The sequence below is a fragment of the Octopus sinensis genome, linkage group LG4 (assembly GCF_006345805.1).
Source record: "Octopus sinensis linkage group LG4, ASM634580v1, whole genome shotgun sequence".
NCBI classification, from domain to species: domain Eukaryota; kingdom Metazoa; phylum Mollusca; class Cephalopoda; order Octopoda; family Octopodidae; genus Octopus; species Octopus sinensis.
This window is the reverse complement of record NC_043000.1, coordinates 152,648,386-152,662,566: the sequence shown is the minus strand read 5'-3', so window position 1 is coordinate 152,662,566 and position 14,181 is coordinate 152,648,386. Positions and strand designations below refer to the sequence as shown.

The following is a 14,181-nucleotide window of genomic DNA, read 5'->3' as shown; positions in this document are numbered from 1 at the left end:
ATACATACATTGATACATGCCCTATTTAATCATTGACTTGTTAATTAATTCGTTATTCACACAGCAATTAATTTATAATATTCATTTCTGTATAATTACCATTTTGTTTACATTCAGCTTGTCATTAACGTGCTTAGCTTTATCATTGGATTGATTATCTATTTAAATTCATTTATTTTGTATTTGGTTTAATTAATGATCAACTGAATGTAGTATATTTGCCACTTAAATGTCATTAACCCTTAAGGGTGGATGCTACTGTAGCTTATAGCCCCAGGAGCACACCTCCTCCAGCTGGCTATTGACACACTTTCTGTACCCTATCAGTATTTGCAAAGGGAAGCCATCCTTCCCGTCTTCAACCTATGATACACACGGACTCGAGTTTCTGGATACTGACCCGTCATCAACGTGTGACAATCACAGTTGTCGATGAAAAGTAGGCCTCGCTTCGCAAATCTATCCTTTTTCCAGTGAGGAAAGGTCACTGATATCGAAAAAGTGTAAACAAGCAATAATAAATCTCTGAGCGAAGTATAAACAGTAGCTGCACGACATCGTGAAGTATATTTGCCATTTAAATGTGGCTAACCCCTAAGGGTGGATGCTACTATAGCTTGTAGCCCCAGGAGGACACCTCCTCCAGTTGGCTACTGACACACTTTCTGTGCCCTATCAGTTGTTGCAAAGGAAAGCCATCCTTCCCGTCTTCAACCTATGATACACACGGACTCGAGTTTCTGGATACTGACCCGTCATCAGCGTGTGACAATTACTGTTGTCGATGAAGAGTAGACCTCAGTGACTTTTCGTCACTGGAAAAAGGATACTTTTGCAAAAGGAGGCCTACTTTTCATCGAGATTTATTACAACTGAATGCATATATTTACTAAAGCACCAATAATGTTGGACCTGTTCATTGTGTTAGTGAGCTTTCTTTGGACAACACTTTTTGATGTTTTTCTTTCTGAAGATTACAAAGATTTTTTTGCTGCAGCCCATGCATATTTTCACAGTGACGTGACATATGTTTTATATTGCTGAGAATAAGATGTTCTATACAAGACAAAATAACTGTGGTGGTGAGAGCATGTGATGTGTGTAAACAGGGCAGCTGTACATAGAAGTACTGTGCAAAAGGTTAGAAACTAGAGATGAGCTAAGAAAAGAGAAAGGAACGAGTACCTATATGCAGGTATTGGGGTATAGCAATGTCTGGAAGCGAGAATAAGAGGGAGGATCGCCTGTATTTATCTTAGTGTAGTCTATATATGTGAGTGTACCGGCTCGTGGCTTAATGATTAGGTTGTTGAACTCATGGTTATAAGATTTTGATTTCCATTACTAGACTGAGCAATGCATTGTGTTCATGAGCAAACCACCTCTCATTTCATGTCGTTGCAGTTCACTCAGCTAACAATAAAAACCATGTAGTGTCCCGCCCAAATGGGAAATATATACACCAGAGAAACCGGGAAACTGGATTTTTGAGTGTATATGACTTGGGAAGAAGCTTTATCCTTCTTTTTTTTTAGCATTATTTATGTGTGTACAGATGTGGAAGTACCGTAATGTACGAACCCTTACCCAAACTCTAATTCTAAGTGGAGTATGGAAGCATTTTGTGTGTGTAATCGTTAAGTAAGTGGTATAAGAAAGCATTACATACATACATACATACATGCATACATGCATACATACATACATACATGCATACATACATACATATATACATACATACATATATACATACATGCATGCATACATACATGCATGTAAGCATACATACATACATATATACATACATACATGCATGCATACATACATACAAACATATATACATACATATATACATACAAACATATATACATACATATATACATACAAACATATATACATACATATATACATACATACATGCATACATACATACAAACATATATACATACATATATACATACATACATCCATGCATGCATACATACATATATAAATACATACATGCATACATATATACGTACATACATACATACATACATACATACATACATACATACATACATATGTATGTACGTTTACATCCAAACATATATACGTACATATGTATACATCCATACATACGTACGTATGCATCCATATCCTCTAGAAATTCCACATGCATAGCAGATTGCTTACAGAAGTAGTACCAATATCGCAACAACAGGCTGCACTTAACATACAACATACACACGTCACAACTGCAAATCTGATGAAGCAAAACACTAAACAATAAGCACTCTGCAAAACACTAAACACTCTGACGGTCAAGTTGTCGTGGGAAAATCTGTATACATATAAGCTGCCCATTAAAGAAAGGACAGCACAGAAGCCCAAACCATTCCAAATCCTGAAGGTAAGTCTGGGATAGCCTGGAAATGATGAAAAATATGAATTTGAGTACTTCATTGTTGTAAATGAGCTCTACGGGCCTGATGTGGAGATAAAATAATCTTTAATTAAAAAAAATAATTTAGTTTAAAACATAGTCGTGTTTTCAATATGACATGCTTAAAAGAAAAACTGCTCCCTATATACAATATACATACATACATACATACATACATAAGATTTAAGGTGAAAAAGCACAGAAATCTTGTTTGTGTAGATAAAGATTATTTAATACATTACAATATGTACAGAGTCGACCGGCTTTACTTCATTAATCATGACTCAATGTTATGAAATCATAAGTTTTTGATTTAATCTTGCGTAGAAGCAGGTATGATACAGTTTTGCGGCTATACGGGAGAATATAGTTCAAGGAAGATAATCAGTGAATATAATGTATTTTATCAGTGGATATATTTTCTTAGCTAAATCTTTTTTCTCCTTTTCTGGGGTTTTTTCTGTGATGTCCATTAAATGTTCATGTTAGGTTCTGGTTTGTATTTTTCAATAAATGTAGTCGTACTTTATTTAGTTATAGCTAAGTTGAGGTCCTTTCCGTGCATTGGTTAAGTCGGAATATTGTGAACTGTGGTTGACCTTCCTTAGCACATCTGTCTATATGACCACTGAGTGGTATTTGACGGTATTGAGGCGGGGGCAGATTTGTTACCTGTGTAGTGTAGATCTATGTCTTAGAGACATTCATGTTGAACCTATATAGTTCCTACTGCAGCAGGAACATGCTATGACGTAGATAAAATTTTCAGAGGCGCAAGTGAAGTCTGTTTTAATTAAAAAACTTTGTCCTTGTTTAAAACGGAATTCTGAGCCTTCTATTAGGTCGGGATATGTTCCACAGTTCAGTCGTCCACATTTTTAAACACTTGCTTCCGTTATTTTCAAGTATAGTTTTGCACTTGTGAGTATCTGCTTTAGTGGTTTTGGCTATTTGTTGCTTTTAATAATTTTATGGGTGCGTAGAATTTCATACAGCTTAGGGTCCTTATGTAGTATTGGAAAGGTTTGGATAATAGTGTTATATGCTTCGTTGTTTCTGGAGTTGTGTGTGGAAATATAAGGTAATATTTTTAGGGTGGGTGCGTTGTTTTGTTTGACTACTCTTAGTATTTGTACATTAATTCTTTTCGCAAGTTTAATTCCATCATCTATAAGCGAAGTTGGGTAGTGTCTGTCGACGAGTATATTTTTAAGTTCTTGTAGCCCGAGTTCCCTGGTGTTTTTTTCCGACACTATAGTGCAGATTCTTCTCGCCAGATATTTATTCTAATATGTCTCTGGTGGCATGAGCTAAATAATAAGCATTGTTTCGAGTCTGTAGTTTCGTAAAATATGTCAGTTTCTATTTTTTATCTACTTTTTTTATTAGTATATCTAAAAAAGGCAGTTCCTTTTTGTTGTGTTTCATTGTGAATTGTATATTTGTTTTTATGCTATTGAGAAGTCTTTTTAATTCCAAAAGTTTCTCCATGTTCTCACTCCACAGAATGAAACGGTCAATGTCTTTTCTGATTTTCCCTTATGTATTGGGAAAGGACATTTCCGAATTTTGTGAGTGACTCCTGATATACTGTCAGTTCCAAATAGCCCACTGTCAAGTTTGCCAGAACGGGGATTGCCTTGGTTTCCATTGCGACTCCAAATTGTCGGTATACAGTGGTGTCAAACATGAAGTGATTTTGCTGGAGAATAATTTTTAATGATTCAATTATGAACTCTTTGCTAATACGTTCCGGTATTTCTTTAGGATATATTTCCAGCTAGAGCTGAATTGCTTCTAATCCATAATTATGGGAGATATTAGTTTACAGGTCTACAACATCAAAGGAGACCATACGTTCTTTTTTCCTTTACTCTTTTTTTTTGGAGGCGGTTTAACATGTCCAAATCATCTTTAATGTAACTTTTAATGTTACATAATATTTAATTATATATATATATATATATATATATACATACATACATACATACATGTATACGCATATATGGGTACAGGGTGTCACCAACTGTAAACAACATGAAATACGAAAACAAGCGAGTTAAATACAACGAGAATAAGTAAGACAAAAAACGACCCTTCATCAGTTGTCTGCTCTCTTTCTATCTACTCCACATTTCGAGCATTCAACGACAATATGAGTCTTCGAAGACAGTTGCTCCCATAATTTCCCAAATAAATTTTGGATTTTATGGAGGGTTAAAGTTGGAAACAAAAACAGGACACTAGAGACATACAAGGAAACCGAACGAAAACAAACATGGAGGGTCGTTAAACCAGAATGAGGGGAAGGGTAGTGAACGCTGGGAGAAATATTTTCTTTGAAAAGAGAAAAGATAGAAGAGACAGATAGAAGACGCACAGTCCTTAGAACGTCCGTGTAGGAAAAGAAAGATGGTCGCGTGAGGGAAAGAAAGATAGGCGATGGTCTCGTGTGAGCAGCGAGAGAGAGAAAAAGAGAAAGAGGGGAGGGAGAGAGAGAGGGAGAGATTTATTATATATATATATGTATATATATTATAAATCTAATAATCTACTGTTTATACCTCGCTCAGAGATTTATTATTGCTTGTTTACACTTTTTCGATATCAGTGACTTTTCGTCACTGGAAAAAGGATATATTTGCAAAGGGAACCCACTTTTCATCGGCAATCGATGAATGACACACGCTGATGACGGGTCAATACCCAGAAACTCGAGTTCGTGTGTATCATGTCAGATTGAAGATGGGAAGGATGGCTTCCATTTGCAAATGTTGATTGGGTACAGAAAGTGTGTCAATAGCCAGCTGGAGGAGGTGTGCTCCTGGGGTTACAAGCTACAGTAGCATCCACCCTTAAGGGCTAGCGACATTTAAGTGGCAAATATACTTCACGACATTATATATATATATATATATATATGTATGTGTGTGTGTGTGTTTGTATGTATATATATATATGTGTGTGTGTGGTGTGTGTGTGTGTGTGTGTGTGTGTGTGTTGTGTGTGTGTGTGTGTGTGTGTGTGTGTGTGTGTAATTCAATAAACAAATAATGAAGAAAAAAACGAAGCAAAAAAGACGAACGTATGGATGTGTAAAAGAATTATATTAGTTTGACGCTTGGTGAAAGGAGAGAGTTTTTCAACGTTTCGAGCATGGCTTTTCGTTTGAAACGAAAAAGGGAAACGTCCAAAGAAGAAGCAAAATCGCCAACGGACCACATATGTGGTACGTGTTTATGACGAAATAGCTTACCTATGTGAGTTGCCCATATATATATATATTATATATATATGTATGTGTGTGTGTGTTTGTATGTATATATATATATGTGTGTGTGTGTGTGTGTGTGTGTGTGTGTGTGTGTGTGTGTGTGTGTAATTCAATAAACAAATAATGAAGAAAAAAACGAAGCAAAAAAGACGAACGTATGGATGTGTAAAAGAATTATATTAGTTTGACGCTTGGTGAAAGGAGAGAGTTTTTCAACGTTTCGAGCATGGCTTTTCGTTTGAAACGAAAAAGGGAAACGTCCAAAGAAGAAGCAAAATCGCCAACGGACCACATATGTGGTACGTGTTTATGACGAAATAGCTTACCTATGTGAGTTGCCCATATATATATATATATATATTGACTATAATTTTAAAGTGAGAATGCCTGCTCGCGACTTCAATGATATCTAAAACAATTAATAAAAGATCGACTATAATTTTAACTCGAATGTATTTCAATTGAATTTAAACTTAATTGTAATTCGAATTTAATTGTAGCCATGAAACGTACGTAGTTTTTTTACTTATATATTGTTCATTCATTTTTATACTTTTTGAGATCTAGTTATAAGTTATCTCTATATATAAAACTGAAATGCGTTTTTACCGCTTGGATCGCTTTCAATGCCACTACATCCCGTCCGATTCGCTCCAAAATTTACAGAGACATGTAGAATGAGGTGACGATGCCCGTGGGCTACCTTAGAAATCCCTATCTTAAAAGGTGTGGTTGCTAGGGGCCATCTTCCTCACTCACGCTATTTCCTCCATTACCCTCTCACTCCTCTTCATATATAACTTTGATAATGTCCACTACCGTTATTTAAAGTATCTGTCACTCTCGCTATTTCCTCTCTTTTTCACTCACTCTGTTTCCTACCTTCCCATCAGTTCGGCGTTCTTTTATGTATCTGTGTGTCACCAACAACACACGAGCATGAGAACAAATATTATGAATCAGATATTCTTGCGTTCATTTATATATGTGTGTGTGTGTGTGTGTTCTATATATAAATATGTATATATAATGTATGTATGTGTGTGTGTTCTATATATAAATATGTATATATAATGTATGTGTGTGTGTGTGTGTGTTCTATATATAAATATGTATATATAATGTATGTGTGTGTGTGTGTTCTATATATAAATATGTATATATAATGTATGTGTGTGTGTGTGTGTTCTATATATAAATATGTATATATAATGTATATATACAAAGTGTATATATCTGTATTTATGTATATTAAACTTTTTCATACTTTTTCATAGTTATATATATTTTTAAACAAATTATAAATATAATTTAATAATTTTTATTTTCAATTTAAATAATTAAAATTTTTCAATTTTATATTTTATATATTTTCTATATTATATTTTTTTAATGTTTTTCTTTTTGGTTTTTCACTGTTTATTTGCCTATTAGTGGTTTTATCTCTAATTTAATTTATACAGATATATATCTCATTTGTATACATTTGTATATATAATGCGTGCACACACATACACACACACACACACACACACATATATATATATACACGCACACACACACATATATATATATATATATATATATAATGTGTGCATTACGTAGTCGGTCGATTCAGCTGAAAATATGCACACCTATGTTAAAAGTGCTGGCAAGTTTGCATGATAACTATTTTTTTCCTCAAATGAAAGGCGTCACCTCTAGGACAAAATTCCTCATCTTATAAAATGTGGTCCCAGTAGACCCGAATGAAATCGGGTTATATTAACCAAAATGTGAAAAGGAAGAGGATTAAAATTTCAAGGAGCGGGTGTTTAGGAGTTCTCTGTTACATCAAGCTAAAAAATTTGCGCCAGCCTTTTAATCGTCAATGTGTTGCCGTCCATGATAAAGAAGTTTTGAATGCTTGCCATGGTGAGTCTACTGTCGTGAGAAAGAATCACTTTAAAACTTGGTGTTTACGAATTTTCTTTTACATCAAGTTCAAAATTTTACGCCAGCCGTTAAACTGTCAATACGTTGCTGTCCGTCGTTAAGAAATGCCAGCCATGGTGACTCTACTATCCTCAGATTCTATCCCTTCAAACTTTGGTTTCCAATATTTTATTATTTTTATTCAGCTCGCAAGTTCGTCTGTCCCTTTTAAATGTTAGCGTTTTGCTGTCTACCTTGAAGCAGACTTTTCCGTTGCCACTGCCTGATATTTATGATTGATCTTTCTAAATATCTTATTTCTCAACTTACTCAAGATCTTCTGTTGTTTATAAATGGGAGAGAGATAGATAAAGATAGAGAGTAAGAGAAAGCGAGGGAGAGTCCGAGAGAAAAGAAAAGTAAGAGAGTGGGAAAGTGGGAAAGTGAGAGAGAAAGGAGAGAGAAACAAAGACGGAGAATCATCATCATCATCATTGTTTAACGTCCGTTTTCCGTGGTAGCACGGGTTGGACAGTGTGACCGGGGTCTGGGAAGCCAGGAGGCTGCACCAGGCTCCAGTCTGATCTGGCAGTGTTTCTACAGGTGGATGACCTTCCTAACGCCAACCACTCTGTGGGTGTAGTGGGTGCTTTTTTCGTGCCGCCGGCACAGGTGCCAGGGGGGGCTCGCAGCGACAACGATCGCTTGGTACTTTTTACGTGCCACCGGCACAGAAGCAAGTCAAGGCGGCGCTGCAATCGGCCGCGTTCGGATGGTGCTTTTTACGTGCTGAAAGGAAGCAACAGAAAGTAACAACCACACTCTTACCCGCGCGTAGAGCGGGTCACCTTCAGCTAGTATATATATATATATATATATATATATAATATATATATATTCTTTGTTATTTATGTTTTGGTTTATGTTTATTACTGTTTGAGTTGCATAATAGTGGTTTTATCTCTAATTTGTATTATATATATATGTATGTATATGTGTTTGTTGTGTGTGTGTGTGTGTATGCTCGCACGCGCGCGCGTACGTGTGGCTTCTCATGTGTGTGTGTGAGTGTGTGTGTGTGTGTGTGTGTGTGTGTGTGTGCGTGTGTGCGTGTGTGTGTGTAAAGGTGCGTAGTATAGTCGTTGAGCTCGCGATCATATGAAACATGAGTTCGTTGTCTGGACCGGCGGCGAATTTCATTCGATTTTGGTGGAAAGGAGAACCAGCTGTTTGTTCAACCTTCTTTCCCACCATCTGTCACATTGGCAATCTTCTACTGGGTCGAAGTGAGAATGCCGAGAGGGTGGTTGTGCCTGTTCGCGACTGCAATGACATCTAAAACAATTAATAAAAATATGGTGCATATTACTAAGCTCGCGTATGACGAATAAACTATGTTGTATTATATACTCATGTGTCCGCTGGTGTGTCTGCTTTACAATGCCTAAAAACACAAGAATACATACATGGGCGCAGGCAAGTGTTTGTGAATAAGAAGCTTGCTTCTTAACTTCGTGATCTTGGGTTCAGTCTCATTGTGCAGCGCCTTTAGCAACTGTCTTCTACTGCAGTCCTGGGCCGACCAAAGTTTTGTGAATGAATACGGTAGACGGAAACTTAAACAAGCCTCTGTGTGCGTGTGTGTGTGTGTGTGTGAGAGAGAGAGAGAGAGAGAGAGAGAGAGAGAGAGAGAGAGAGTTCTCTTTTCAATTTTGAATAAATTTTGACCGGCCACCAGCCTGGTTGCAAGGTTGTGAAGGAAAGCATCCTTTAAAGCTTAAGGTTTTGCAGGTTTTTTAAGTCCCAGATATCGTGATCATTTGCAGTGTATGAATAAAGGATTTACGTTCTTTCCCGAAGATTCGAAGTTCAGTCATACTTTTCTCCAGACGGGTAGGTATTTATCCTGTTGCTCCAATAATTATAGACATGAAGCTGAACGTGTATCTTAGGGACTGGATTTGCAAACGTCTTATCAATGGCCATAGATGTCCTCTTTCTCACGTATTGATGTCCAGAGGCAGCTGATTTCCACGAGAGAACTTCATTTCTATTTTGTCCCACAACAATATCTTACCGGTTGTGTTTTAACTTGGAGGCTGCTTCAATTTTTAAATTCTACCAGTATTCTTTTGACCCTTTGGTCTCAATATAGTAAACTTCGACAATAGGTAGTTTTTTGTTGTTGTTTTTTTTAGTTATCCTGTACCAGACACTTCTGACCACTGCATCATCCCGCATGGGAAGATAATATCTGGAAGGCAATTCTTTCACAGTTGGCACTAATGAGGTTGATGTCTTCAGTCTTAGTCTAGCACAACCCACATTTGTTTTCTGCCAACGTTTTCTGTCTTTTATATTGTAGGTATTTGGTAGGGATCTCTTTTCCTTGAATTGCGCCCTGGTGACCTTCGAAGTGGGATGTTAAAAATATGTCGGTATTCTAAGCCAAACTTTTGACATGATCAGTCCCTACAGTTGCTTGTGTTTTTCGTATCAGGTACTCATGTATTATCTTATTAGTGAACTACTCCAATAGATTTTACCAGTGAAGAGAGATCTGTATCTGCTCTTATTTCATACCTTACCTCAAGTTCATTAGCGATCCTAATTTATGATATTGATTTCGTGGTCACAAACTTGGGTAACATAGTTACTAGTCGCTTTCCTCTGCTGCAGAATGTTGTTTCAGTGTCACAATACGTGCTTCATATTGCATCAAAACAGATTTGAGATCACAGTCACCATTCTTGCGTGAGAAGTATAGCCTGTCAGTATCTCTATTGATGTTGAAGCTTCCTGTGTCCTGAACAGCTTGCGAGTTCGAACATCTCTCATTGAGTTCTTAGAGTGACCAGTTCAGAAGGCCAGACGTAGGTGTGAGGACTTGTTGTAAGTTGAGAGTTCTGATGACCATATTATCTTTACTCTCTTGGGGTATTCATTCCTGGTCCTCTCCTTATTTATATTTGAATCCTTCCCCCACCCACCCACCAAAAAAAAGCTGGTTTCTAACAAAGATACAAAGCTCTGTCGTTGGAATGTTGATAACAAAAACAATGTCACATTTTAAACTTGAGAAAAGTCTTGCATATTTTTACTGTTTCACTTACAGATTGTTTTTGTAAAGCGCGAGTTGGTTGATTTTTTTTTTAATAAAAACCCTAGTTTATATAGATTGTCGCTGAGGCGTTTGTTTGTTTGTATGTACGTACGTGCGTATATATGTATGTATGTATGTATGTATGTATGTATGTATGTCTATGTATGTATATATGTATGTATGCATGTATGTATGTATGTATGTATGTATGTATTATGTAAGTTGTGTCTGTCCTCCTCCACTATTTGTAAATCGGTGTTGGTTTGTTTATGCCTCTGTAACCTAGTGGTTCAGCAAAAAAATCGATGGTATAAGTACCAGACTTAACAATAATTACTGGGGTTGATTTGTTCGATTAAACCCTTAAAGGCTATGCCCCAGCCTGGCAGCAGTCCAATGACTGAAACATGTAAAAGATAAAAGATAGAAGATATACAGACTACCACTGGTTTCATGCAAGCAGCAGACTCAAACAATTAGGGTTTGTGGTTATTTAACGTTTGTTAGGTCTGGATAGAGAAAAATACATAAATAATTAAGTTATGCTCATTATAAAATAAATATTCATTAAAATTGTTGGTGGGGGCGTGAGGAAATCCCACACCTTCAAATTGAATAAAGATAGACGATGATGGTAATGATGATGATCATGACGACAACAATAATAACACGAACTGGGATGTGTGATCAACGTTGTCCAGTCACTCCACTTAATTATTTCTATTGATCAAATGGGAATATCTCCAGCTGCTGATATTTAAATTTTCATATATACACATTACCAAACACACATACACCACACGTACACACGCACACACGCACGCACACGCGCGTGTGCGCACACATACATGGGTACGTATTTATTGAAAAGCCACCACACCTGCAATTCTGTCTCTTGTGAACAGCTTGGGATTATACTTAAAATGTTTCTAAACATAACAAACACCAGTTTGTCACACATGACGTTCACTAGTTGATATCTGAGACACAGTCCATGTTATTTTACTTTATTTTTATTATACATCCACAAGTGCCCACCACCAGAGAACATAAGCAAAAACACATTCACACTGGAATGAAACAACGGTAAGAAATTTGTTTTTGTCTTTCATTTATTCACTAACATCAGTTATTTTATTTACTTAATTTTTCTTTTCTAACTATACATATCATCAGTCAATCAATATTCAACTATCGATACAAATATATATATGAAACTGTGTTGCAAGATTCCTGATGTGAAAGCCTGTATTGAAATAGATGGTCATTTTTTTTTTGCCAAATAAATATGTGGACGGAAAGTGTCGCCGAAGAGGTCACAGATGTGTGACGAAAGATTTCTGGACGATGGACATAAGTTAGAATAAGAACAGTAATAAACGAGTGAAGAACGAATATATAGTGCGCGTGTTTATTTGACAAAAAGAAATATTGACCATCCCGAAATTCAACAATATATATATACACACATACATACATACATACATACATACATACATACATACATACATACATACATACATACATACACACACACACACACATACATACATACATACATACATACATACATACATACATACATACATACATACATACATACATACATACATACATACATACATACATACATACATACATACATACATACATACATACATACATACATACACACATACATACATACATACATACATATAGGCACAGGCGTGACTGTGTGATAAGAAGCTTGCTTCCTGACCACATGGATCCGGGTTCAGTCCCATTGCGTGGCACCTTGGGCAAGTGTTTACTACTATAGCCTCGAGAAGACCAAAACCTCGTGAGTGAATTTAGTAGACGGAAACTGGAAGAAGCATCACACATACACACACACCCATACACACATATACACATGCATAAGCACACAGAGTATGGGCGTACACTTTGCCTCATATATGCACACGCACACATACATACACGCACGTTAGCTTCATACACGCAAGTACCTGCCAGGTCACTGTTGTTTGCTTTGCCACTCATACCTTAAGCTCATCTCTTCCACTTCCGACCATTTCAGCATTTGGTGACCACCTGACAGAGATATGCTTGTTCTTTATCATTTATATTTTTCTTACCTCATCTATCCGTTCCGTAGTAGAGCGTAGGTACGAAACGTTAAAGTTCTCTTCCAGTTTTCCTAAGCGTCAGCCTAATACATCGAGTTTATTTACTTTTTTTATATTCTGTTTCAATGATTTTTCTTTAAATTTTTATACCACACACACACACACCTACACATATATAAATGTTAATATGCTTATGTATGTATAAATGTTATAAATGTGCATATTTGTTTGTATGTGTATATATCACCATATATATATGTGTTTTTCTGTGTATTAATATACATGTATATCTTTATATATGTGTATCTGTATATATATGTTCTTATATACATATATATACATGTGTGTGTATACTTATATATATGTATGTATTTTTTTATTTATTTTTATTCTATTTTATTTAGTTTCAGCTCACAAGCTGTGGCCATGCTGGGGCACCGCCATTTGAATGTATGTATGTATGTATGTATGAATTTGATAACTGATGAAGAATGAAGAACCTTCTGTGTCAGTCTTCCGTCTGTTTGTGCCCTCAATATAAGTTATACATTTTTTACTGGTCGTTTGTGTATTTACAATACATTGTTTCATGTATACATGTGCATATGTGTATGTCAGTGTGTGAGTGTGTGTGTGTGTGTGTGTGTGTGTGTGTGTGTGGTGTGTGTGTGTGTGTGTGTGTGTGTGTGTGTGTGATATTCTATTTCAACAAAACGCAAATTATTTATGACTTTGGGTTTTCAGCAAAAACTCCCGAGAGAGTCTGTCAAGGCAGAAAACTACAGAAGGTACTGTCGCCTTGTATTTCTGCTTAATTAGATATTTAAAATGCGCTGCTATATTGAAACATTTTCATTTAATGTTAGTAGTTGCTTTCAAATCAATTTTAAAACGTTTATGTCAAATACACACACACACACATACACATTATGCATACATGTGTGTGCGTACACACACACACACACACATACACATATATATATATAATCTAAATTTAGATTCAGTAGAGTATATAATACCACTTGCTTAAATATTGTGCCTGTAACGGTGTAAACTTGCTAGGCATCTTATTATTTCGTTATTAATATCATTAATAAAGGTAATAATACCTCTTTAAAAAATGTGACCTCGTGTGTACCGTTGGCGATTTTTTTTCCTCTGTCTTCCCTTCTCTGGATCTTTCCTTCTCCTATGTTTCCGACGAAGAGCTCCGCTCGAAACGTTAAACCTTCCTTCTTCCCTTCTTTCCCGAGCGTCCAATAATACTTTATTTGTTCCACGTCCTCGCGTTGTTGTGTATTTTTTGTGTTTTCTTATTTGGATTAACTTTATATATATATATATATATATACATATA

General features: G+C 36.1%; 2 protein-coding genes across 5 annotated transcripts in view; both read left to right on the top strand.

The window, feature by feature from the left end:
• The window catches only part of LOC115210607 (DALR anticodon-binding domain-containing protein 3), a 47,384-nt gene extending 38,685 nt beyond the window's left edge, over nucleotides 1–8,699 (top strand). The window contains exon 14 of the mRNA XM_036502584.1: nucleotides 8,683–8,699. The gene's annotated coding sequence lies outside the window, so the exon portion shown is untranslated. The remainder of the gene's footprint in view (nucleotides 1–8,682) is intronic.
• Nucleotides 8,700–11,582: 2,883 nt separating this feature from the next.
• LOC115211018 (solute carrier organic anion transporter family member 3A1) overlaps nucleotides 11,583–14,181 on the top strand; it is a 64,237-nt gene continuing 61,638 nt past the window's right edge. For 2 of the 4 annotated variants that reach the window (XM_029779864.2, XM_036502581.1), the window contains exon 1: nucleotides 11,583–11,802. The gene's annotated coding sequence lies outside the window, so the exon portion shown is untranslated. The remainder of the gene's footprint in view (nucleotides 11,803–14,181) is intronic. The other 2 variants (XM_036502580.1, XM_036502579.1) reach the window with 1 other exon arrangement.